Raw genomic sequence first — 24,297 nt, forward strand, 5'->3', positions numbered from 1 at the left:
AGAGCAGGACCCGTTCCTGACTGGGGCAGAGATTGCATCATATCGAAAGTAAATGTACTTAGAAGGTAATAACTTGGTCCGTGTGATCTACTGGACTAGTTTTGAACACCTAGAGGGTCGGAGGGGACTTTTACAGTGTATTTTTTTCCCTTACTGACCCTGTTTTTTTTTTCTGTTTTTCTGCCTCTCCCAGGAGATTACATGGCTGTGAGGGTGGGGGTGAGGCAGATGAGTGTGAGGGGAGGTTGGGGGAGGGAAGGAGTGTTTAGCCATGATGGTCCAGTCATCGTGGTGTGGGGTAGGCTTGATGGACCAGCTGGTCTTTTCCTGCCCGTCATTTTTGTATGTTCGGATTTAAGGGGAAGCTAGAAAAGTACATGATGGAGAAAGGAATAGAGGGATATGCTGGTAGGGTGAGATGAAGTCAGGTGGGAGGAGGCTCGTGTGGAGCATAAACATCGACACCGACCGGTTGGGCCGAATGGCCTGTTCCTGTGATGTCAAAGTCTATGTAATCCTACATAACAGATACAGTGCCGAGATAAGTTGATGCAAGATCCTGCAAATCCATTGGCAGGATAGGTGCACCAACGTCAGTGTTCTCGCTCAGGCCAACATCCCCAGCATCGAAGCTTTGACCACGCTCGATCAGCTCCGATGGACGGGTCACATCATCCGCATGCCCGATACGAGACTCCCAAAACAAGCGCTCTACTCAGAACTCCGACACGGCAAGAGAGCCCCAGGTGGGCAGAGGAAATGCTTCAAGAACACCCTCAAAGCCTCCTTGAAAAAGTGTAACATCCCCACCGACACCTGGGAATCCCTGGCCCAAGACTGCACAAAGTGGAGGAGAAGCATCTGGGAAGGCGCCGAACACCTCGAGTCTCTTCGCCGGGAGCAAGCGGAAGCCAAGCGCAGGCAGCGCGAGGAGTACACGTCAACCCAAGCGCCCCACCCACCCGCCCCTTCAACCACCATCTGCCCACCTGTGACAGAGACTGTAGGTCCCACATTGGACTCATCAGTCACCTGAGAACTCATTTTTAATGTGGAAGCAAGTCATCCTCGGTTCCGAGGGACTGCCTAAGAAGAAGAAGAAGAAGTTGATTCACGCATTGATATGCTAGGTAGGTATCTATAGATCGATAGGATATATTTATAGGTACAGTGGTATATAGGAACCTAGATGGTATCTTTATGTGTCTTCTGTATGTTAGAATCATAAGGGGTGAAATTGGTCCTTGGCATTGATGCAAAACAGCCGATAGCAAATCAATATCTCGTTTTAAACCGGACTGCAATGGAAAAGATGATTGAGCGGGGTGTTCGCTATTGCCCAAAGCCCAGTTTCACCCCCGCAGAATATTACAGCACATAAGCAGGCCATTCAGCCCCTTAATGTCTGCTGGTACATTTCTCCGCACCAGCTAGCAATCCCTCTCTCCTGCTCGTTCCCCGTGCCTGTTAATATTCTCCTTTCTTTGTTTTAAAACAATTTACAGACTCCGTTTTCAACAGCAGCCTGTGGTGGGGAGTTCCATGTTCTGATCGCCCTCTGTGTAAGGAAACATGTCTTCTAATCCGCCTTTTATTTATTTATGAACTGCAACTACCGACACACAGGGGAACTGGCACATTAATACATTCATGCCTAAATTATGAAAAATATCTGATTCAGAAGAAAGGGAAAACAATAGAACATATTGCACGGTGGCATAGTGGTTAGCACTGTTGCCTCACAGCGCCAGGGACCCGGGTTCGAATCCGGCCTCGGGCGACTGTCTGTGTGGAGTTTGCACATTCTCCCCGTGTTTGCGTGGGTTTTCTCCGGGTGCTCCGGTTTCCTCCCACAGTCCAAAGATGTGCGGGTTAGGTTGATTGGCTATGATAAATTGACCCTTAGTGTTAGGGGGATTAAATACGTGGGGTTACGGGGTGTAGGGGTTACGGGGATCGGGTGGGATATGTGTCGGTGCAGGCTCGATGGGCCGAAATGGCCTCTATCTGCACTGTGGGGTTTCTGTGATTTCTGTGATTTCTGTGACATGTCACTGGAAGGAAAAACCCTTTGCTCTCTGCTACATCTGTGAAATCCCTCTTTGAACACTCTGACTAAGTGGTCTTTGCAGCATTAGGCGGCAGGGCATTCCCTCCATTAAACTGTCAGTAAATGAGAGAGACTGCAGAAAAATCGAGATTGCAGAGCGGGCCTACAGAGAGAACAGTATTACATTCTTAGAGGGCTTGCCAGGGTAGATGCCGAGAGGCTGTTTCCCCTGGCAGAAGAGTCTAGAACTAAGGGTCACAGTCTCAGAATAAGGGGTCGGCCATTTAGGACTGAGATGAGTAGAAATCTCTTCACTCAGAAGGTTGTGAATCTTTGGAATTCTCTACCTCAGAGAGCTGTGGAGGCTCAGTTGTTGAGTATATTCAAGACAGAGATCGATAGATTTTTGGATATTAAGGGAATCAAGGGATATGGGGATCGGGCGGGAAAGTGGAGATGAGGTAGAAGATCAGCCATGATCTTATTGAATGGCGGAGCAGGCTCGAGGGGCCGTATGGCCTACTCCTGCTCTTATTTCTCATGTAACAGAGGCAGAGGGAGGCAGCATAGAGAGGCGGCAGATAGACAGAAAGAGACATCATATAGAGAAAGTGAGAGAGACAGACAGAGAGACAGCAACCAGAGATAAGGTAGACAGAGAGGAAGAGACAGATGGAAGATAGGAGAGACAGCTTACAGAGAGGCAAGGCAGACAGACTGATGGGGACAGCAAAGAGAGAAAGACAGTAGACAGACATAAAGAGACACTAGACATAGAGATAACATTGTCAAGGAGAGAGAAAGTAGACGGCAGACAGAGATGGAGTACAGAGAGATAAGGGAGACAGAGGGAGAGAGAAAGAGCAGACAAGTAGAGAGAAACAGCTGACAGAGTGAGATAGTAGGGACAGAGAAAAGGCAACAGACAGAGAGACAGCAGACAGACAGATTGGACAGAGACTCAAGAGATAGGCAGAGAGTAGAGAGGAAAGCAACAGACAGACAGAGGCAAGGGGGAGGGGGAAGAGAAACAGTAAACAGTGAGAGACAGCAGAGAGGGAGAGAAGCAGTTGATACAGGAAAGACTGTAGACGGATAGAGCAAACAGAGAAACAGCAGACAGAGAGAGAGAGAGTAGGGAGACAGAGAAATAAACAACAAACAGATAGAGACACAGAGAAAGAGAAGCAGCAGAGAGAGAGTGAGAGCAAGCAGAGAGAGCAGGCCCATTCCAAGGATAAGTGACAGGTAAATAGAAGCTGTTTCAATATAAACATTAACATTAGTTTCGTCAACCACCAGAATTTGTCACAGATTGGCACTTTAGTTTAGAAACCAATCTAAATGGTGGTAGAGGCAGACAGCCAAATAAAGAATATAAACACCCTGCTCAAAATACTTCCCACATTGAACAGTGCAAACACATCACAGCACGGGGCAGAACATAAACTCCACAGATTAAAGGGGCACTTCATGAACAGTGCTTGGCAAAAATTATTTTATTTGCTCGCAAAGGCCTAAACAGGAGGGTCAGAATTTGTTTTCCTGGTCACCGAATGTTATTGTAGACCTGTTTGTCAGGAAGGCCTTTACCATTCAGCGGAAACATGGAGCAGGGGAGGTTATCATCATCACGTTTACGGTGTGGCGACACTAAGGCGCCTTTCACGACTTCAGGACGTCCCAAAGTGCTTTACAGCCAATCCTAGCTGATAAGGGAATTAGGGGTTACGGGGAGCGGGCAGGGAAGTGGACGTGAGTCAAGGTTCGGATCAGCCATGATCTCATTGAATGGCGGAGCAGGCTCGAGGGGCCGTATGGCCTACTCCTGCTCCTACTTCTTATGTTCTTATGTTCTTATGAAGTACTTTTCTCTCTCCCTCTGTCTCCCTTATCTCTCGGTATTCCGTATCTGTCAAGCCAATTTGCGCACAGCAACATCTCATCCGAAAGACGGCACCGCCGGCAGTGCAGCACTCCCTCAGCACAGCACTGTCGGAGGGTCAGCCTGGATTTTGTGCTCAAGTCTCTGGAGTGGGGACTTGGACTCACAACCTCCTGACTCAGAGGCGATGCTACCTACTACTACTTCTGCTTCCATGTGACGGGAAAAGCTTACCATGGGATGTCTAGTTTGGCCGTCCATTCGACAGCCTCCTGAGATGCCGAGTGGAGAAATGAGGAGCCTCCCGCTACAGATCTCAGTGGGCGGGTTGATGCGATGTGTTCTGTGGTCTGGGACTCGTGGCCACAGTCTCACTCGGGGTCGCCCTTCATCTTCCACTTGTGGAGCAGGTTAGCCGCATCGTCCACGCCCTGTGCGGATTGGGTTGAGCGCCGTCCACTGTCTTCGAGGGAGGTCGAAGCCAGGGGACCTCAGCTGTTGGGTCAGCGATGAGGTGTTGCTCCTTTAGGTTGCCTGCGTCCCACGATTCCGCCCATCTGGATCGTGGGTCGGTACCACCAACAACAACAACAACTTGTATTTATATAGCGCCTTTAAAGTAGTAAAACGTCCAAAGGCGCTGCACAGGAGTATTATAAGACAAAAAATTTGACATCGATCCACATAAGGATAAATTATGACCGAAAGCTTGGTCAAAGAGGTAGGTTTTAAGGAGCGTCTTAAAGGAGGAAAGAGAGGTAGAGAGGCGGGCAGGGTTAGGCAGGGAATTCCAGAGCTTAGGGCCCAGGCACCAGAAGGCACGGCCACCAAAGGTTGAGCGATTATAATCAGGGATGCTCAAGAGGGCAGAATTAGAGGAGCGCAGGTATCTCGGGGGGGGGGGGGGGGGGCTGCAAGATTATTGGCTGCTGTTTCCCAGAATGGCCGGCGCGATTTTATGCGCTTTCATAGAAACATAGAAGACAGGAGCAGGAGTAGGCCATTCGGCCCCTCGAGCCTGCTCCATCATTCAATGAGATCATGGCTGATCATCCAAATTCAGTACCCTGTCCCTGCTTTCTCTCCATATCCCTTGATCCCTTTAGCCTTAAGAAATATATCTATAGAAACATCGTGGTGCTACTGACTGAGTCACAACTGATATTTTATTAGAGCACTTGAGCCTGATATCAGTCTGACACAATTTTAAAAAATGTGTTTGCCACAATACTTTTTTTAAAAAGTAAGACAGTGCCCCTTTAAAACTCACCCCTTCCCCTCCCCCCTCCCCCCTCCCCATCACTCAGGGATAATGGTGCGCAGAATCAGGAAGAAAAGCATTAAATCAATAACTGTCAGTAGTGGGCAGTTTACAGATTTAAACACTTTATAAAGCTAGTCACCATGAACAGAGCTCGTTTTACATGGGGACTCACACAAACCTTGGAACCCCAAGCATCATTAAGTCGTCTCCCTCTGCATCTGTGTTTCAAGCTGGAAGAGACTTACGCCTCTGTTGAACTTCCAAACAGTGAAAATGCTTTCCAGCACAAGGAGAAAAAATATATATATAACGCACTCAAAATATTCCTTCCGACAGCTGATTGATGCAGGACAGAGCTGTGGAGATGTGAGGCAAGCACAGGTGATGTCCATATTGACAGTGTGCAAGGCAACCTCCCCCTTCCCCCACAGCACTGCTCTCCACAGACACTGTTGGTTCATGTTCATAGGAACAGGAGTAGGTCATTCCGGCCCTTGAGCCCCAATCAAGTAGATCATGGCTGATCTGTATCTTTACTCCCTCTACCCACCTAGGTTCCCGTAACCCTGGGTACTTTTACCTAACAAACAACCATCAATCTCAGTTTTGACATTTTCAATTGACCCCCCAGCCTCGACAGCTTTTGCAGGGAGAGAGTTCCAGATTTCCACTAGCCTTTGTGTGAAGAAGTGCTTCCGGACATCATTCCTGAACGGCCTCGCTCTAATTTTAAGCCGCCTTGTTCTGGCTTTAATTTTTAGGCTATGTCCTCTGTAATCTCCTCCAGTCCCACAACCCCCCCCCCCCCCCCGAGATATCTGCGCTCCTCTAATTCTGGCCTCTTGAGCATCCCTGATTATAATCGTTCAACCATTGGTGGCCGTGCCTTCAGCTGCCGAAGCCCTGAGCTCTAGAATTCCCTCCCTAAACTTCTCCGCCTCTCTTTCCTCCTTTAAGACGCTCCTTAAAACCTACCTCTTTGACCAAGCTTTTGGTCACCTGCCCTAATATCTCCTTATGTGGCTCGGTGTCAATTTTTGTTTTATAACGCTCTATGGGGGAAAAATTGGGTGAGTAGCGCCACCTGTTAGCGCCTAAAGAGGCAGTCAGTGGCTGTAGCGCCACTGGCTGCGCCTCTCGCGATATTCAGCAGGGGCGTTAACCATTTGCGCTGCGCCGCCACCGATTACGTCATTGGTGTGCGCAGTGCCCCATTCGCGCCCTGTTCGCAATATTTGGTAGCGAACGGCGCAGTTGCGCCATTCACTACCCGCGCCCGGTTCACAGGGCCTTGCTGTGCCAGCAGCGGCGCAAGTTAAGGTGGAGGTGCAGGGAGGCCATCTTTTTCGGCAGCCGCCTGCCAGCACCTCCGTCCCCAGCCTCCTGACCACCGCGCCCCCCCCCGCGGCATTGCCGGCTGTTTCCCGAGAGCCCGGCACTTCTCCTTGGTGCCGGGCTCGTTTGCCGGCACTCGCGAGCGGGGATCGCGCTGTTGCAGGCCCCTCCCCCTTAACAATGGGAGGAAGGCCTGCAGTACCACAGCGTGCCGTGCCGCAGCGTGTGGCGCTGTGGCACGTTGCGCTGCGATATTCAGTTTCAGCGCCCTAAGAGGGACGCGGAGCGCCTCGAGCCTCGCCCCGTCTCCCTCTAGGGGCAATGAAACTGAATATCTGACGATCGCTAAAGTCTCGAACGCTGCACTAAATCCTGCGCTCAGGCAACTTTGGCGCCACTTTGGCGCCCCAACCCAATTTCTAGGCCTATGTTTCTATATTTCTTAAGGCTAAAGGGATCAGGGGATATAGGGAGAAAGCAGGGACAGGGTACTGAGTTTGGATGATCAGCCATGATCTCATTAAATGGCGGAACAGGCTCAAGGGGCCGAATGGCCTACTCCTGTTCCTATCTTCTATGTTTCTATGTTTCTATGTGCAGCGCCTTGGGATGGTTTACTATGTTAGAGGCGCTTTATAAATGCAAGTTGTTGTTATTGTTGCATGACTAGACTCCCCAACCAGCGGATATAGTTGCTCTCTCTCTCCACCCTACCACTTCCTCTTATATTTTGAAAACTTCAATCAAATCACCCCTTCACCGTCAAAATTCCAGGGAATACAATCCTAGTTTGTGCAATCGCTCCTCGTAATTTAACCCTTGGAGTCCGGGTATCATTCTGGTAAACCTACGCTGCACTCCCTCCAAGGCCAATATATCCATCCGGAGGTACGATGCCCAGAACTGAACGCAGTGCTCCAGATGTGGTCAAACCAGAGAGCTTTATACAGCTGTAACATAACTTGCGCCATCTTTGTATCAATGGGGAGGGGGGAAGCTGGTGCATTCTGGATCCCAACAGGTTGCCTGCCCGATCCTTACTGTGAAGGTCATGCACATTTCGTCAGGGCTTTAATGGACCAGGGAGCAGGTTGGGGGCAGGGTTACATAGAATGTACGGCACAGAAATAGGCCATTCGGCCCAACGAGCCTCGCGAGCCTCCTCCCACCCCTACTTCACCTTACCCTATCGGCTCGACCTTCTGTTCCTTCCCATTGGAGACAATCGATGATGTCTGAAATAAAATCAGGAGATGCCGGCAACACCTAGTGGCTCTTGGCTTCAGGTTAAGTTCTGTCAGGCTGAGGTTACGGTAGGACCAGGTCTGAAAGTACAGACGCTTTGTCCGCCTCCGATGTAGATTCACCGGAAAGCTCAATGACTTCACTCTCCCGTCCCATGAGAAAGAGGAGTGGAGAAAAGAGCAAGCTTGTGTAAAAAAAACTTCAGGCTCGTTCCGTTCAGTTTTAGAAATGCAGAGGCTCTCCGCTCAAAAAGTGCAGAATCACTGGCGACAGCCTGTGGGAGCGGGGCAATTGGAGGTAGGAGATCATGTGATGAAAGGCAGAGTATTATATAAATGGTGATAGATTGGAAAAATGCTGATGTACAAAGGGACCTGGGTGTCCTTGTACACCAGTCACTGAAAGCAAACATGCAGGTGCAGCAAGCAGTTAGGAAGGCAAATGGTATGTTGGCCTTCATTGCAAGAGGATTTGAGTACAGGAGCAAGGATGTCTTACTACAGTTATACAGGGCCTTGGTGAGACCACACGTGGAGTACTGTGTGCAGTTTTGGTCTCCTTACCTAAGAAAGGATATACTTGCCTTTGAAGGAGTGCAGCGAAGGTTCACCAGACTGATTCCTGGGATGGCAGGACTGTCGTATGATGAGAGATTGGGTCGACTAGGACAGTATTCATTAGAGTTCAGAAGAATGAGAGGGGATCTCATTGAAACATATAAAATTCTGATAGGGCTGGACAGATTGGATGCAGGGAGGATGTTTCCCCTGGCCGGGGGGGTCTAGAACGAGGGGTCACAGTCTCAGGATACGGGGTAGGACATTTGGGACTGAGGTGAGGATAAATGTCTTCACTCAGAGGGTGGTGAACCTATGGAATTCCCCACCACAGAAGGCTGTGGAGGCCAAGTCACTGAATATATTTAAGAAGGAGAGAGATACATTTCTAGACACAAAAGGCATCAAGGGGCACGGGGAGAGAGTGGGAATATGGTATTGCGATAGAGGATCAGCCATGATCATATTGAATGGTGGAGCAGGCTCGAAGGGCCGAATGGCCTACTCCTGCTCCTATTTTGAATGTTTCTAACCTCCTGGAATAGGTCCAACCCGACTCACATATTCTCAGCAGAACTTGCATTTCTGGTGGTATTTTTTGCCCCAATCGTCCTGCAATTGTTAGCCTGAGAACCAACAGCAGGGGAACGTTTGCTATGTTAACCCCATAAACACCAGCTTCTAATCACAAATTCGGGCCCCAGGGGGAGACGGTGTAAAAGTGATTCTCAATGGAATTTTGAGCAGAATATTAATAATTACAATGGGAAAGGAAATGTGCTGAAATGGCTTGAAGTTTTAATATTCCTTATCACATTAAACAACTCAAGGAGCTCGCACAATAAATTACTTGTGAAGTGCACTGACTGTAATGCAAGCAAAAGGTATCAGAGACAGAGATATTTTTAAAGGATTCATTTCTGAATAAGTTGCGTGTGTCTGTATGTGTATGTGTCAGTCTGTATGTGTATGTGGGTGTGATTGTCTGTCTGTGTAATTGTATGTGTGACTGTGTGTCTGGCTGGCTGCCTGTCTGTGTGTCCATCTGTGTGTGTCTCTCTCTGTGTGTCTGCCTGTGTGATTGTATGTCAGTCTGTGCCTCTGTCTGTGCGTGTGACTGTGAGTGATTGTGTGGGACATGGACATATTTGTTCGTCCCTTACTGATTGTGATTGCAATTTTCTAACATTGCACAAAAATTGCCCGAGAGTGGGGGGGTGCGGGTGGGGGAGTGGGGGTGTGGGGGAGTGGGGGGGTGGGGGAGTGGGGGAGTGGGGGGGGTGGGGGAAGTGGGGGGGTGGGGGAGTAGGAGGGTGGGGGGATTGGGGGAGTGGGGGGGTGGAGGGTGGGGGATTGGGGGGGTGGGGGAGTGGAGGGGTGGGGGAGTGGGGGGGTGGGGGAGTGGGGGGGGGGAGTGGGGAGTGGGGAAGTGGGGGGGTGGCGGGTGGGGGGGTGGGGGGTGGGGGAGTGGGGGGTGGGGGAGCGGGGAGTGATTTCACAAGTTTGCAGCTTCTCCCAAAAGCAGCACAATTCGGAAATATAGGTTTGCACCGTCTGAATTTCAGATTTGTGCTCACAACACTGCCCACTGACGCACCTCGGACCTTCCACTCCGACCCTACCCTCCGACACTCCCCTCCGACACTCCCCTCTGACACTTCCCTCCGGCCCTCCGACACTCCCCCTCCCGACACTCCCCCTCCGACACTCCCCTCTGACACTTCCCTCCGGCCCTCCCCTCCGACACTCCCCTCCGACACTCCCCTCCGACACTCCGCTCCGACACTCCCCCTCCCCCCCGACACGCCCCTCCGACACCCCCCTCCGACACTCCCCTCCGACACTCCCCTCCGACACCCCCTTCCGACACTCCCCTCCGAACCTCCCCTCCGACACTCCCCTCCGACACTCCCCTCCGACACTCCCCTCCGACACGCCCCTCCGACACTCCCCTCCGACACTCCCCTCCGACACCCCCCTCCGACACTCCCCTCCGAACCTCCCCTCTGACACTCCCCTCCGACCCTCCCCTCCGACACGCCCCTCCGACACTCCCTCCGACACTCCCTCCGACCCTCCCCTTCTACACTCCCCTCCGACCCCTCCCCTCCGACACTCCCCCTCCGACACTCCCTCCGACACTCCCTCCGACACTCCCCTCCGACCCCCCCTCCGACACTCCCCTCCGACACTCCCCTCCGACCCTCCCCTCTGACACACGCCCCTCCGACACTCCCTCCGACACTCCCCTCCGACACTCCCCTCCGACACTCCCTCCGACTCCCCCCCGACCCCCCTCCGAGACTCCCCTCTGCCACTCCCTCCGACACTCCCCTCTGCCACTCCCCTCCGACACTCCCCTCTGACACGCCCCTCTGACACTTCCCTCCGACACTCCCTCTCCGACACCCCCCTTCCGACACTCCCCTCCGATCTCCCCTCAGACACTCCCCTCTGACCCTCCCCCCGACACTCCCCTCCGACCCTCCCCTCCGACACTCCCCTCCGACACCCCCTTTCGACCCTCCCCTCTGACACTCCCCTCCGACACGCACCCTCCGACATGCCCTAAGGACACTCCCTCCGACACGCCCCTCCGACACTCCCTCCGACACGCCCCTCCGACCCTCCCCTCCGACACTCCCCTCTGACTCTCCCCTCTGACTCTCCCCTCCGACCCTCCCTCCGACACTCCCCTCCGACTCTCCCTCCGACACTCCCCTCCGACCCTCCCCTCCGACTCTCCCCTCCGACCCTCCCCTCTGACACTCCCCTCCGACACTCCCCTCCGACACTCCCCTCCGACTCTCCCCTCCGACTCTCCGCTCCGACTCTCCCCTCCGACCCTCCCTCCAACACTCCCCTCCGACCCTCCCTCCGACACTCCCCTCCAACACTCCCCCCGACACTCCCCTCCGACACTCCCCTCTGACCCGACCCTCCGACACTCCCTTCCGACACTCTCCTCCGACACTCACCTCCGACACTCCCCTCCGACACTTCCCTCCGACACTCCCCTCCGACACTTCCCTCCGACACTCCCCTCCGACCCTCCCCTCCGACACTCCCCTCCGACACCCCCTTCCGACCCTCCCCTCTGACACTCCCCTCCGACTTTCCCCTCCGATACTCCAACACTCCCCTCCGCCCCTCCCCTCCGACACGCCCCTCCGACATGCCCTCAGACACTCCCTCCGACACGCCCCTCCGACCCTCCCCTCCGACCCTCCCCTCCGACACTCCCCTCTGACTCTCCCCTCTGACTCTCCCCTCCGACCCTCCCTCCGACACTCCCCTCCGACTCTCCCTCCGACACTCCCCTCCGACCCTCCCCTCCGACTCTCCCCTCCGACCCTCCCCTCTGACACTCCCCTCCGACACTCCCCTCCGACACTCCCCTCCGACTCTCCCCTCCGACTCTCCGCTCCGACTCTCCCCTCCGACCCTCCCTCCAACACTCCCCTCCGACCCTCCCTCCGACACTCCCCTCCAACACTCCCCCCGACACTCCCCTCCGACACTCCCCTCCGACCCGACCCTCCGACACTCTCCCCGACACTCCCTTCCGACACTCTCCTCCGACACTCACCTCCGACACTCCCCTCCGACACTTCCCTCCGACACTCCCCTCCGACACTTCCCTCCGACACTCCCCTCCGACCCTCCCCTCCGACACTCCCCTCCGACACCCCCTTCCGACCCTCCCCTCTGACACTCCCCTCCGACTTTCCCCTCCGATACTCCAACACTCCCCTCCGCCCCTCCCCTCCGACACGCCCCTCCGACATGCCCTCAGACACTCCCTCCGACACGCCCCTCCGACCCTCCCCTCCGACCCTCCCCTCCGACACTCCCCTCTGACTCTCCCCTCTGACTCTCCCCTCCGACCCTCCCTCCGACACTCCCCTCCGACTCTCCCTCCGACACTCCCCTCCGACCCTCCCCTCCGACTCTCCCCTCCGACCCTCCCCTCTGACACTCCCCTCCGACACTCCCCTCCGACACTCCCCTCCGACTCTCCCCTCCGACTCTCCGCTCCGACTCTCCCCTCCGACCCTCCCTCCAACACTCCCCTCCGACCCTCCCTCCGACACTCCCCTCCAACACTCCCCCCGACACTCCCCTCCGACACTCCCCTCCGACCCGACCCTCCGACACTCTCCCCGACACTCCCTTCCGACACTCTCCTCCGACACTCACCTCCGACACTCCCCTCCGACACTTCCCTCCGACACTCCCCTCCGACACTTCCCTCCGACACTCCCCTCCGACCCTCCCCTCCAACACTCCCCTCCGACACTCCCCCCGACCCTCCCCTCTGACTTTGTCCTCCGATACTCCAACACTCCCCTCTGACACTCACTTCCGACACTCCCCTCCGACAGTCCCCTCCGATACTCCCCTCCGACACTCCACTCCGACACTCCACTCCGACACTCCACTCCGACACTCCCCTCCGACTCTCCCCTCCGACACTCCACTCCCACACTCCCCTCCGACACTCCACTCCGACACTCCCCTCCGACTCTCCCCTCCGACCCTCCCCTCCGACACTCCCCTCCGACTCTCCCTCCGACACTCCCCTCCGACCCTCCCCTCCGACTCTCGCCTCCAACCCTCCCCCCTGACACTCCCCTCCGACACTCCCCTCCGACACTCCCCTCCGACTCTCCGCTCCGACTCTCCCCTCCGACCCTCCCTCCGACACTCCCCTCCGACCCTCCCTCCGACACTCCCCTCCAACACTCCCCCCGACACTCCCCTCCGACACTCCCCTCCGACCCGACCCTCCGACACTCTCCCCGACACTCCCTTCCGACACTCTCCTCCGACACTCACCTCCGACACTCCCCTCCGACACTTCCCTCCGACACTCCCCTCCGACACTTCCCTCCGACACTCCCCTCCGCTCCGACCCTCCCCTCCAACACTCCCCTCCGACACTCCCCCCGACCCTCCCCTCTGACTTTGTCCTCCGATACTCCAACACTCCCCTCTGACACTCACTTCCGACACTCCCCTCCGACAGTCCCCTCCGATACTCCCCTCCGACACTCCACTCCGACACTCCCCTCCGACACTCCACTCCGACACTCCCCTCCGACTCTCCCCTCCGACACTCCACTCCGACACTCCCCTCCGACACTCCCCTCCGACACTCCCCTCTGACTGGAGCAGTCAGTAGGCTGCTCTAGTGTTGTACGGAGAGACCACTGCTATGTCTGGTCATTTTCACATTGCTTGCTGTGCATAAATTGGCTGCCACTTTTCTTACATTACAACAGTGCTTCAAAAAGTACTTCATTGGCTGTAAAGGACTTTGGGACGTCCTGAGGTTGTAAAAGGCGCTATAGAAATGCAAGTCTTTCTTTATTACCAGGATGTTATAGGGTCAGGAGCTGGAACCATTGGGATTGGGGTTTGTTTTATTGGGGATTGAGCTGGCAACTTCCTCCTGAAGCTTCTGGCTGAATCGGAGCAATCACAGAGCTCAGAAGGAGACCATTCGGCCCATCGTGCCTGTGCTGGCTCTTTCAAAGAGTTCCCCAAATCGTCCCACTCCCCCTGCTCTTTCCCCAGAGCCCTGCAAATTTCTCCTTATCAAGTATTTACCCAATTTCCTTTTGAAAGTTACTATTGAATCTGCTTCCACCGCCTTTTCAGGCAGCGCATTCAGAGATAAGTGGGGGGAGGGGGGAAGAAAAGTTTATAAAAGAGGTTTTAATATCGACATCCTGGGCAGGTGCAGCTCACCTCGAAGGGTTAAGAGAATGACTGGCTGAAGAATGCAGCTGATTTCAAGTGGTGGAAATCACACACTCAGAGCGTTGGTAGCTTTCCACACACACACCTTGCACACACGCACACACTCCTTGCACACACGCACACACTCCTTGCACACACGCACACACTCCTTGCACACACGCACTCCTTGCACACACACACACTCCTTGCACACACACACGCTCCTTGCACACACACACACACACTCCTTGCACACACACACACACACTCCTTGCACACACGCACACACTCCTTGCACACACGCACACACTCCTTGCACACACGCACACACTCCTTGCACACACGCACACACTCCTTGCACACACGCACACACTCCTTACACACACACACACTCCTTGCACACACGCACACACTCCTTGCACGCACGCACACACTCCTTACACACACACACACTCCTTGCACACACACACACACTTCTCGCACACACACACACACTCCTTGCACACACACACTCCTTGCACACACACACTCCTTGCACACACACACACACTCCTTGCACACACGCACACTCCTTGCACACACACACACACTCCTTGCACACACACACTCCTTGCACACACGCACACACTCCTTGCACACACACACACTCCTTGCACACACGCACACACTCCTTGCACACACGCACATTCCTTGCACACACGCACACACTCCTTGCACACACACACTCCTTGCACACACGCACACACTCCTTGCACACACACACACTCCTTGCACACACGCACACACTCCTTGCACACACACACACTCCTTGCACACACGCACACACTCCTTGCACACACACACACTCCTTGCACACACACACACACTCCTTGCACACACACACTCCTTGCACACACGCACACACTCCTTGCACACACACACTCCTTGCACACACGCACACACTCCTTGCACACACACACACTCCTTGCACACACGCACACACTCCTTGCACACACACACACTCCTTGCACATGCACACACACTCCTTGCACACACACACTCCTTGCACACACGCACACACTCCTTGCACACACACACACTCCTTGCACGCACACCCCTTGCACACACACACACACACACACACACTCCTTGCACACACACACTCCTTGCACACACGCACACACTCCTTGCACACACACACACTCCTTGCACACACGCACACTCCTTGCACACACGCACACACTCCTTGCACACACGCACACTCCTTGCACACACACACACACACACTCCTTGCACACACACACACACTCCTTGCACACACACACACACTCCTTGCACACACACACACACTCCTTGCACACACACACTCCTTGCACACACATACACACCCTTGCACACACACACACACTCCTTGCACACACGCACACACTCCTTGCACACACACACACTCCTTGCACACACACACACACTCCTTGCACACACACACACTCCTTGCACACACACACACACTCCTTGCACACACACACACTCCTTGCACACACGCACACTCCTTGCACACACACACACACTCCTTGCACACACACACACTCCTTGCACACACGCACACTCCTTGCACACACACACACACACTCCTTGCACACACGCACACTCCTTGCACACACACACACACTCCTTGCACACACACACACTCCTTGCACACACACACACACTCCTTGCACACACACACACTCCTTGCACACACACACACTCCTTGCACACACACACACACACTCCTTGCACACACACACTCCTTGCACACACACACACACTCCTTGCACACACACACTCCTTGCACACACACACTCCTTACACACACACACACACACTCCTTGCACACACACTCCTTGCACACACACGCACACTCCTTGCACACACACACACTCCTTGCACACACACTCCTTGCACACACACACACACTCCTTGCACACACATGCTCCTTGCACACACATTCTACTTGCACACACATTCTCCTTGCACACACATGCTCTTGCACACACATGCTCTTGTACACACATGCTCCTTACACACACATGCTCTTGCACACACACACGCTCCTTACACACACACACATGCTCCTTGCACACACATGCTCTTGCACATACACATGCTCCTTGCACACACATGCCCTTGCACACACTCATGCTCCTTACACACATATTCTCCTTGCACACTCACACTCCCTGCACACAAACACACACACACACACACCTTGCACACACATGCACGCTTGTGCAGTTAGTAACCCATGCTCAGGCAGAAATCTTCCCCCACCCCTACTAACAGCTCAGTCTAAGTCCAACAAAAAGGATTCAGAAAAGCCAATATCAACCAACATCCAGATCTGAAATCTCAGTGTGGCTGTGGTACAGTTGGCAGTGACAGATTTCAGCTCCACTCAATATTAGAAATGAAAGCTGAGAGAAAATAGGAATATGATGCATGAAGTCAAAGTTTCCATTCCCTGGAAAAGAAATTGCTTCTTTACAAGATAGATAAGTATATAAAGCCCCACCTACCTGCAGATTGGCAGCAATTGCATCCTTAGTCTCTCCTCAATTGTGTGTGTGCGTCTCTCTCTCTCTCTCTCCCTCTTTTTTTTTACCTCAGAAAAGCAGCATTTCTTACAAAAAGAAGTTCCCTGCTGATGAAAGGCAGAAACGCCAGCTGAGGCACTCTGGACGATCCGCCTTTAACATTGATTACTGTGGCTCTCTCCCACAGCATCTTGCAGCCAATGAGCCCTCCTCCTCGCTCCCTCCCCCCCACCCCCCCCAAACCACCTCTCCTCGTCTCTTTTCTATTCCTCCAAGTCTTGGTGCGAGAGGTATATTCCACACTGATGATCAGTCGAGACTCCTCGTGGTAGGACCGCCGTGTGGGTGTGTGAGAGCATGTGCGGCGGGTCTTACTCCTGAGAGTGTGCGTGTGTGCGTGTGTGTGTGTCAGTGTGGGCTCTCGCTAGCTGGCTGGCTTTCACTCTCCGCCGCTCTACAGTTTTCTGCAGATGGCAGAGTGGAGTTCTGAAGGGGAGGAGAATGCATGTGCTTAACAAGATTCCCTGCTGCTGATGAAAGCACGTCATTCGTGAGGTAATTATGAATCCTCTCACCCATGCTGATGGGAGTGCTTTTCAGCAGTGTGTGCATGTGTGTGTGTGTGTGTGTTGCTGCTCCTTCACCACCCCACTGAAAATCAATAGCATACAGCATAGGTAGCATTGGTGTTGTTAATGTCTTTTGCAATGTGTCAGTCCCCGGGCAGGGCGCTGCGGTGATTTAATACTCAGCGCGGATCCCCCTGAAGTTCTACAATCTCCCCTAGGTCTCCCCTCCCACCGTCCCCTCATAGCATGTTGGCGGAGGAGCGATCATTACATAAGAAGTCCGGAGATCGATCCCCTGAGCTGTGCTGAGTCTGCCGGGCTCAGTCCCAGGCCGACAGTTGCAGTGCTAGTGTCAGCCGCAGCTCTTTCAGCAGCTCTCTCGGACCTGAGTCAGAAAGTCATCGGATTACATCGGATATACGGCACAGAAACAGGCCATTCGGCCCAACCAGTCCATGCCGGCGTTTATGCTCCACTCGAGCCTCCTCCCGTCTTTCCTCATCTAAATCTATCAGCATAACCCTCTATTCCCTTCTCCCTCATATGCTTGTCCAGCCTCCCCTTAAATGCATCTATACCATTCGCTTCAACCACTCCCTGTGGTAGCGAGTTCCACATTCTCACCACTCTCTGGGTAAAGAAGTTTCTTCTGAATTCTCTATTGGGTTTCTTGGTGACTATCTTATATTGATGGCCTCTAGTTATGCTCTTCCCCACAAGTGGAAACATTCTCTCTGTATCCACTCTATCAAAACCTTTCATAATTTTAAAGACCTCTATTAGGTCACCCCTCAGCTTTCTTTTTTCAAGAGAAAAGAGACCCAGCCTGTTCATCCTTTCCTGATATGTATACCCTCGCATTTCTGGTATCATCCTTGTAAATCTTCTCTGCTCCCTCTCCAGTGCCTCTATATCCTTTTTATAATATGGTGACCAGAACTGTACGCAGTACTCCAAGTGTGGTCTAACCAAGGTTCGATACAGGTTTAGCATAACTTACCTACTCTTCAATTCTATCCCTCTAGAAATAAACCCTAGTGCTTGGTTTGCTTTTTTTATGGCCTTGCTAACCTGCATCGCAACTTTTAGTGATTTGTGTATTTGTACTCCGAGATCCCTTTGTTCCTCCACCCCACCTAGACTCGCACCCTCCAAGTGATAAGTGACCTCCCTAGTCTTCCTACCAAAATGTAATACCTCACATTTATCTGTGTTGAACTTCATTCGCCAATTATTTGCCCATTCTGCAAGTTTATTAATGTCCTCCTGTAATTTGTTGCAGTCCTCCTCAGTATTGACCATCCCCCTAATTTGGTGTCATCTGCAAATTTAGAAATTGTGTTTTTGATTCCAAAGTCTAAATCGTTAATGTAAATTAACGAAGGATCAAGTTCCACTCCAGGGACCTGAGCACAAAATTCAGGCTGATGACACTCCCAGTGCAGTGCTGAGGGAGTGCTGCACTGTCGGAGGTGCCGTCTTTCGGATGAGACTTTGAACCGAGGCCCCGTCTGCCCTCTCAGGTGGATGTAAATGATCCCACGGCACTATTTCGGACAAGAGCAGGGGAGTTCTCCCCGGTGTCCTGGCCAACATTTATCCCTCAACCAACATCACTAAAAAACAGATGCGCCGGTCATTTATCTCATTGCTGTTTGTGGGAGCTTGCTGTGCACAAATTGGCTGCTGCGTTTATTACATTACACCTCACTTCAGCGACTGCACTTCAAAAGTACTTCATTGGCTGTAAAGTGCTTTGGGTCAGCCTGCGGTCGCGAGAGAAGTGGTAGAAATCCAAGTCTTTCTTTCTTGGTGCTACAATTAACCTCAGCATCCCTGGGCCAAGTGGGGGTAGGGTAGGGGGGTGAGGTGCCGTGACCACATGCTGAAAACTAGCTGTTGGTGGAGTGTGAGCAAAAAGGAGAACATTCGACAACTTAAAGAAAGAGGAACGAGACAACTACGTGGTGGGGGGGGTGGTTGGGAAATATTTAATCGCATACGGCAGTCCGTGAGACGGCAATTAGATGGACCATTCAGAAATTTGTGTCAGGCCATTCCTTTCCCCTTTGTGAGCAGTGGGTTAGGAGATGAAATAGCAGCAGGAAGAGAGATGAATGCAATAATCAAACTGATAGAACAATTTATCCCCTTGAAACATCTCCCACTGCTTCCCGTAATACAATCTGAAGCGCAGCAACTGTTATGCAGCCAGATCCACCTGTTTTGCACACAGCAAGATCCCGCATGCAACGTATGGTGAAAGACCATTTAATATGTTTCTCTTTTTGTAGTAGTGACTGAGGAATCAATGTTAAGGCAGAAACCTGGTCGTGGTTAGGGTACCAGTAGAATGATACCAGAACTGAGAGGTTACACCTATCAGGAAAGATTGAACAGGCTGGGGCTCTTTTCTCTAAAAAAAAGGGAAGACTGAGGGGTGACCTGATAGAGTTCTTAAAGATTATGTAAGGGTTCGATAGGGTAGACGTAGAGAAGATGTTTTTACTTGCAGGCGAGACCAGAACTAGGGGCCATAAATATAAGATCGTCACTAATAAATCCAATAGGGAATTCAGGAGAAACTTCTTTATCCAGAGAATGGTGAGAATGTGGAACTCACTACCAGGTATTAAATATTCCTGGATATAAGGTGTTCAGGAAAGACAGGGAAGGAAAGATAGGAGGTGGTGTGGCAGTATTGGCTAAGGAGAATATTACAGTGCTGGAGAGGGAGAATGTCCTGGAGAGGTGAAGGACAGAATCTATATGGCTAGAGCTGAGAAAGAATAGAGGTGCCATTACACTACTAGGTGTATTCTATAGACCACCAAATAGTGGGAAAAATATGGAGGAGCAAATTTGCAGAGAAATTACTGAGAGATGCAAGAACTATAGAGCAGTGATAATGGGGGACTTCAACTATCCTAATATAGACTGGGATCGTAATAGTGTAAAGGGCAGAGAGGGGGAAGAATTTCTGAAGTGTGTTCAGGAGAATTTTCTTGATCAGTATGTTTCTGGCCCAACGAGGAAGGAGGCATTGCTGGATCTGGTTCTGGGGAATGAGGTAGGTCAAGTGGAGCAAGTGTCAGTAGGTGAACATTTAGGGAACAGTGATCATAGTATCATAAGGTTTAGATTAGCTATGGAAAAGGACAGGGAGCAATCTAGAGTAAAAATGTTTAACTGGGGGGAAGGCCAATTTCAGTGAGATGAGAATGGATCTGGCCCGGGTAAAATGGAATCAAAGATCGGCAGGCAAAACTGTAATGGAACAATGGGCTGCCTTTAAAGAGGAAATAGTTTGGGTACAGTCGAGGTACATTCCCACTGGGGGGAAAGGTAGGGCAACCAAAGTCAGAGCTCCCTGGCTGATGAAAGAGATAGAGAGTAAGATAAAGCAGAAAAAGAGGGCATATGACAGATGTCAGGTCGAGAATACATCTGAGAATCAGGCTAAATATAGAAAGTTCAGAGGAAAATAAGAGGGGCAAAGAGGGTATGAGAATAAAATGGCAGCTAACATAAAAGGTAATCCAAAAGATTTCTTGAGGCATATAAATAGTAAACGGGTAGTAAGAGGAGGGGTGGGGCCGAATAGGGACCAAAAAGGAGACCCACGCATGGAGGCAGAGGGTATGGCTGAGGTGCTAAATGAGTACTTTGCATCTGTCTTCACCAAGGAAGAGGATGCTGCCATAGACATAGTGGAGGAGGAGGTAGAGGAGATACTGGATAGGATAAAAATTGATGAAGAGGAGGTACTAGAAAGGCTGGCTGTACTTAAAGTAGATAAGTCACCAGGACCAGATGGGCTGCATCTTAGGACGCTGAGGGAAGTGACGGAAGAAATCGCCGAGGTACTGGCCATAATCTTCCAATCCTCTTTAGAAATGGGGGTAGTGCCAGAGGACTGGAGAATTGCAAATGTTACACCCTTGTTCAAAAAAGCGTGTAAAGATAAACCCAGCAACTACAGGCCAGTCAGTTTAACCTCGGTAATGGGGAAGCTTTTTAGAAAAAATAATCAGGGACAAAATTAACAGTCCCTTGGACAAGTGTGGATTAATTAAGGAAAGCCAGCACTGATTTGTTAAAGGCAAATCGCGTTTAACCAACTTGATCGAGTTTTTTGATGAGGTAACAGAGGGTTGATGAGGGTAATGCGGTTGACGTGGTGTACATGGATTTCCAAAAGGCGTTTGATTAAAGTGCCACATAATAGGCTTGCCAGCAAAGTTGAAGCCCATGGAATAAAAGAGACAGTGGCAGCATGGATACAAAATTGGCTAAGTGACAGGAAACAGAGAGTCGTGGTGAACGGTTGTTTTTCAGACTGGAGGAAAGTATACAGTGATGTTCCCTAGGGGTTGGTACTAGGACCATTGCTTTTCCTGATATATATTAATGACTTGGATGTGGGAGTACAGGGCACAATTTCAAAATTTGCAGATGACACACAATTTGGAAGTATAGTGAACAGTGAGGAGGATAGTGATAGACTTCAAAAGGACATAGGTAGACTGGCAGATGAAATTTAACACAGAAAGTGCAAAGTGATACATTTTGGTAGAAAGAATGAAGAGAGGAAATATAAACTAAAGGGTACAATCCTAAAGTGGGTGCATGAACAGAGACCTAGGGGTATATGTGCACAAATTGTTGAAGGTGGCAGGGCAGGTTGAGAAAGCAGTTAAAAAAGCTTACCGGATCCTGGGCTTCATGAATAGAGGTTCTGGGCTGGATTTTCATTGAGGAGTCGGGTAGGAGGCGGGACTACAACTTTCGGGGTTGTAGTCCCGCCTCCATCGAGTTCTAGCCAACCCACGTGATTTTGACTTGATTGACCTTGTTGAGCCCCCCCTGTGCTGTATCATTCTATGATTCTACGTGATGAGGCGCTAGATGGTTATTATAATTATTACTTGTTATTAAGATTTGGAAACACTGCCCGCCCGCATTTATTGACCATCCCTAATTGCCCTGAGCCTTCCTTTCATGGGATCAATTGTTTGTGCAACTTTATTTTAACTTGTTAAATTTATTTTCACACATTGCCATGGTGACATTAGAACTCTCAACCTCTGGCTTGCTAATCTAGTATTACAAAGTAGTTACAGCACAGAAACAGGCCATTCGGCTCAACATGTCCATGCCGGTGTTTATGCTCCACCGAGCCTCCTCCCACCCTCTTCAATTAACCCTATCAACAGACCCTTCTATTCTTTTCTCCCTCATGTACTTACCTACATTCCCCTTCAATGCATCTACGATATTCACCTCAACTATTCTTTGCGGTATAGAATCATAGAATCATGGAATGGTTACAGCTCGGAAGAAGGCCATTCGGCCCGTAGAGCCCATGCCGGCTCTCTGCAAGAGCACTTCAGCTAGTCCCACTCCCCCGCCCTTTCCCGCAGCCCTGCAAATTTTTTTCCTTCAGGTACTTATCCAACATCCTTTTGAAAGGCATGATTGAGTCTGCCTCCACCACCCTTTCAGGCAGTGCATTCCAGATCCTAACCACTCGCTGTGTAAACAAGTTTTTTCTTACGTCGCCTTTGGTTCTTCTGCCAATCACCTTAAATCTGTATCCTCTGGTTCTCGACCTTTCCGCCAATGGGAACAGTTTCTCTCTATCTACTCTGTCCAGGCCCCTCATGATTTTGAACACCTCTATCAAATCTCCTCGCAATTTTCTCTGCTCTAAGGACAACAACCCCAGCTTCTCCAGTCTATCCACGTAACTGAAGTCCCTCGTCCCTGGAATCATTCTTGTAAATCTTTTCTGCACCCTCTCTAAGGCCTTCACATCCTTCCTAAAGTGTGGCGCCCAGAATTGGACACAATAGTCCAGTGTTTTATACAGGTTCATCATAATTTCCACGCTTTTGTACTCTATGGGCAGGATTTTCATTGGGCCGTGGAGGCAGGATTGGAGAGGTGTGGGGGGTTAAAATCCCAAAATCGAGGGCCATGAACCCATCCCGCCCCCAACCCGCCTCCATGCCAGTTTCAAAGGAGGCGGGTACCCGCCCCGCACTGGGGCTCGTCTCCCCGAGGTGGGAAGGGGATCAGTCCCAATTAACTGCCTGTTAACAGGTAGTTAACAGGCAGTTTTTAGCCTAATCCCTATTTTTATCCCTGAAGTGTGGGATTCCCGACGACTCCAAACCACACCAAGTTAGCGAGGCGGGCCGTCGGGATGAAGGGCTTGGAGGGGTCGAGATGTCTGGTGTTCAGGTGAGTGATGGGTGCATGAGTGCAGAAGTAAGTGTGTTTGGTGTGTTTAAAATGTTTAAAGAAGTTGTACTTACCTTTACAGCCTTCCTTCCTTCAGGCCTCGGGAGCCCTTCATCTCGCCGGCACAGAAAGCAGAATGGCTGCGAGCTGTAAAAGTTCCAGCATTCAGCTTTCTGTTCTGTTGAGATCTCTAAATCATCCTGAGAGGAAGGATTTAACTTGGAGTACAGATTGTCAGTGTTTGACAGCTTCAAACAGCTGTCGAACGCTGATATTTCATCTGTCAAAAGGTCTTGACAGATGAAATATCAATCTGTGATGTCACCTGTTGCTGGGTGGCCCCTAATTGGCCTGCTGGGTGGGCTCAACAAGGTCAATCAAGTCAAAATCGCGTGGGTTGGCTAGAACTCGATGGAGGCGGGACTATAACCCCAAAAGTTGTAGTCCTGCCTCCTACCCGACTCCTCAATGAAAATCCAGCTCAGAACCTCTATTCATGAAGCCCAGGATCCGGTAAGCTTTTTTAACTGCTTTCTCAACCTGCCCTGCCACCTTCAACAATTTGTGCACATATACCCCCAGGTCTCTCTGTTCATGCACCCCCTTTAGGATTGTACCCTTTAGTTTATATTTCCTCTCCATTCTTTCTACCAAAATGTATCACTTTGCACTTTCTGCATTAAATTTCATCTGCCACGTGTCCGTCCATTCCACCAGCCTGTCTATGTCCTTTTGAAGTCTATCACTATCCTCCTCACTGTTCACTATACTTCCAAATTTTGTGTCATCTGCAAATTTTGAAATTGTGCCCTGTACTCCCACATCCAAGTCATTAATATATATCAGGAA

At 51.5% G+C, this 24,297-nt stretch overlaps 2 protein-coding genes across 3 annotated transcripts in view; one reads left to right on the forward strand and one right to left on the reverse strand.

Moving 5' to 3' along the window:
* The window catches only part of LOC147123756 (INSYN2B protein-like), a 161,429-nt gene extending 144,585 nt beyond the window's left edge, over positions 1–16,844 (reverse strand). For both annotated transcript variants that reach the window (XM_085975699.1, XM_085975693.1), the window contains exon 1: positions 16,616–16,844. The gene's annotated coding sequence lies outside the window, so the exon portion shown is untranslated. The remainder of the gene's footprint in view (positions 1–16,615) is intronic.
* Positions 1–24,297, forward strand: part of LOC147123754 (dedicator of cytokinesis protein 2-like) — a 1,461,504-nt gene that overhangs the window by 747,355 nt on the left and 689,852 nt on the right. The window lies entirely within an intron of this gene.

Source organism: Somniosus microcephalus, chromosome 2 (genome assembly GCF_052327205.1).
Source record: "Somniosus microcephalus isolate GS21.2 chromosome 2, FLI_Smic_1.0, whole genome shotgun sequence".
NCBI classification, from domain to species: domain Eukaryota; kingdom Metazoa; phylum Chordata; class Chondrichthyes; order Squaliformes; family Somniosidae; genus Somniosus; species Somniosus microcephalus.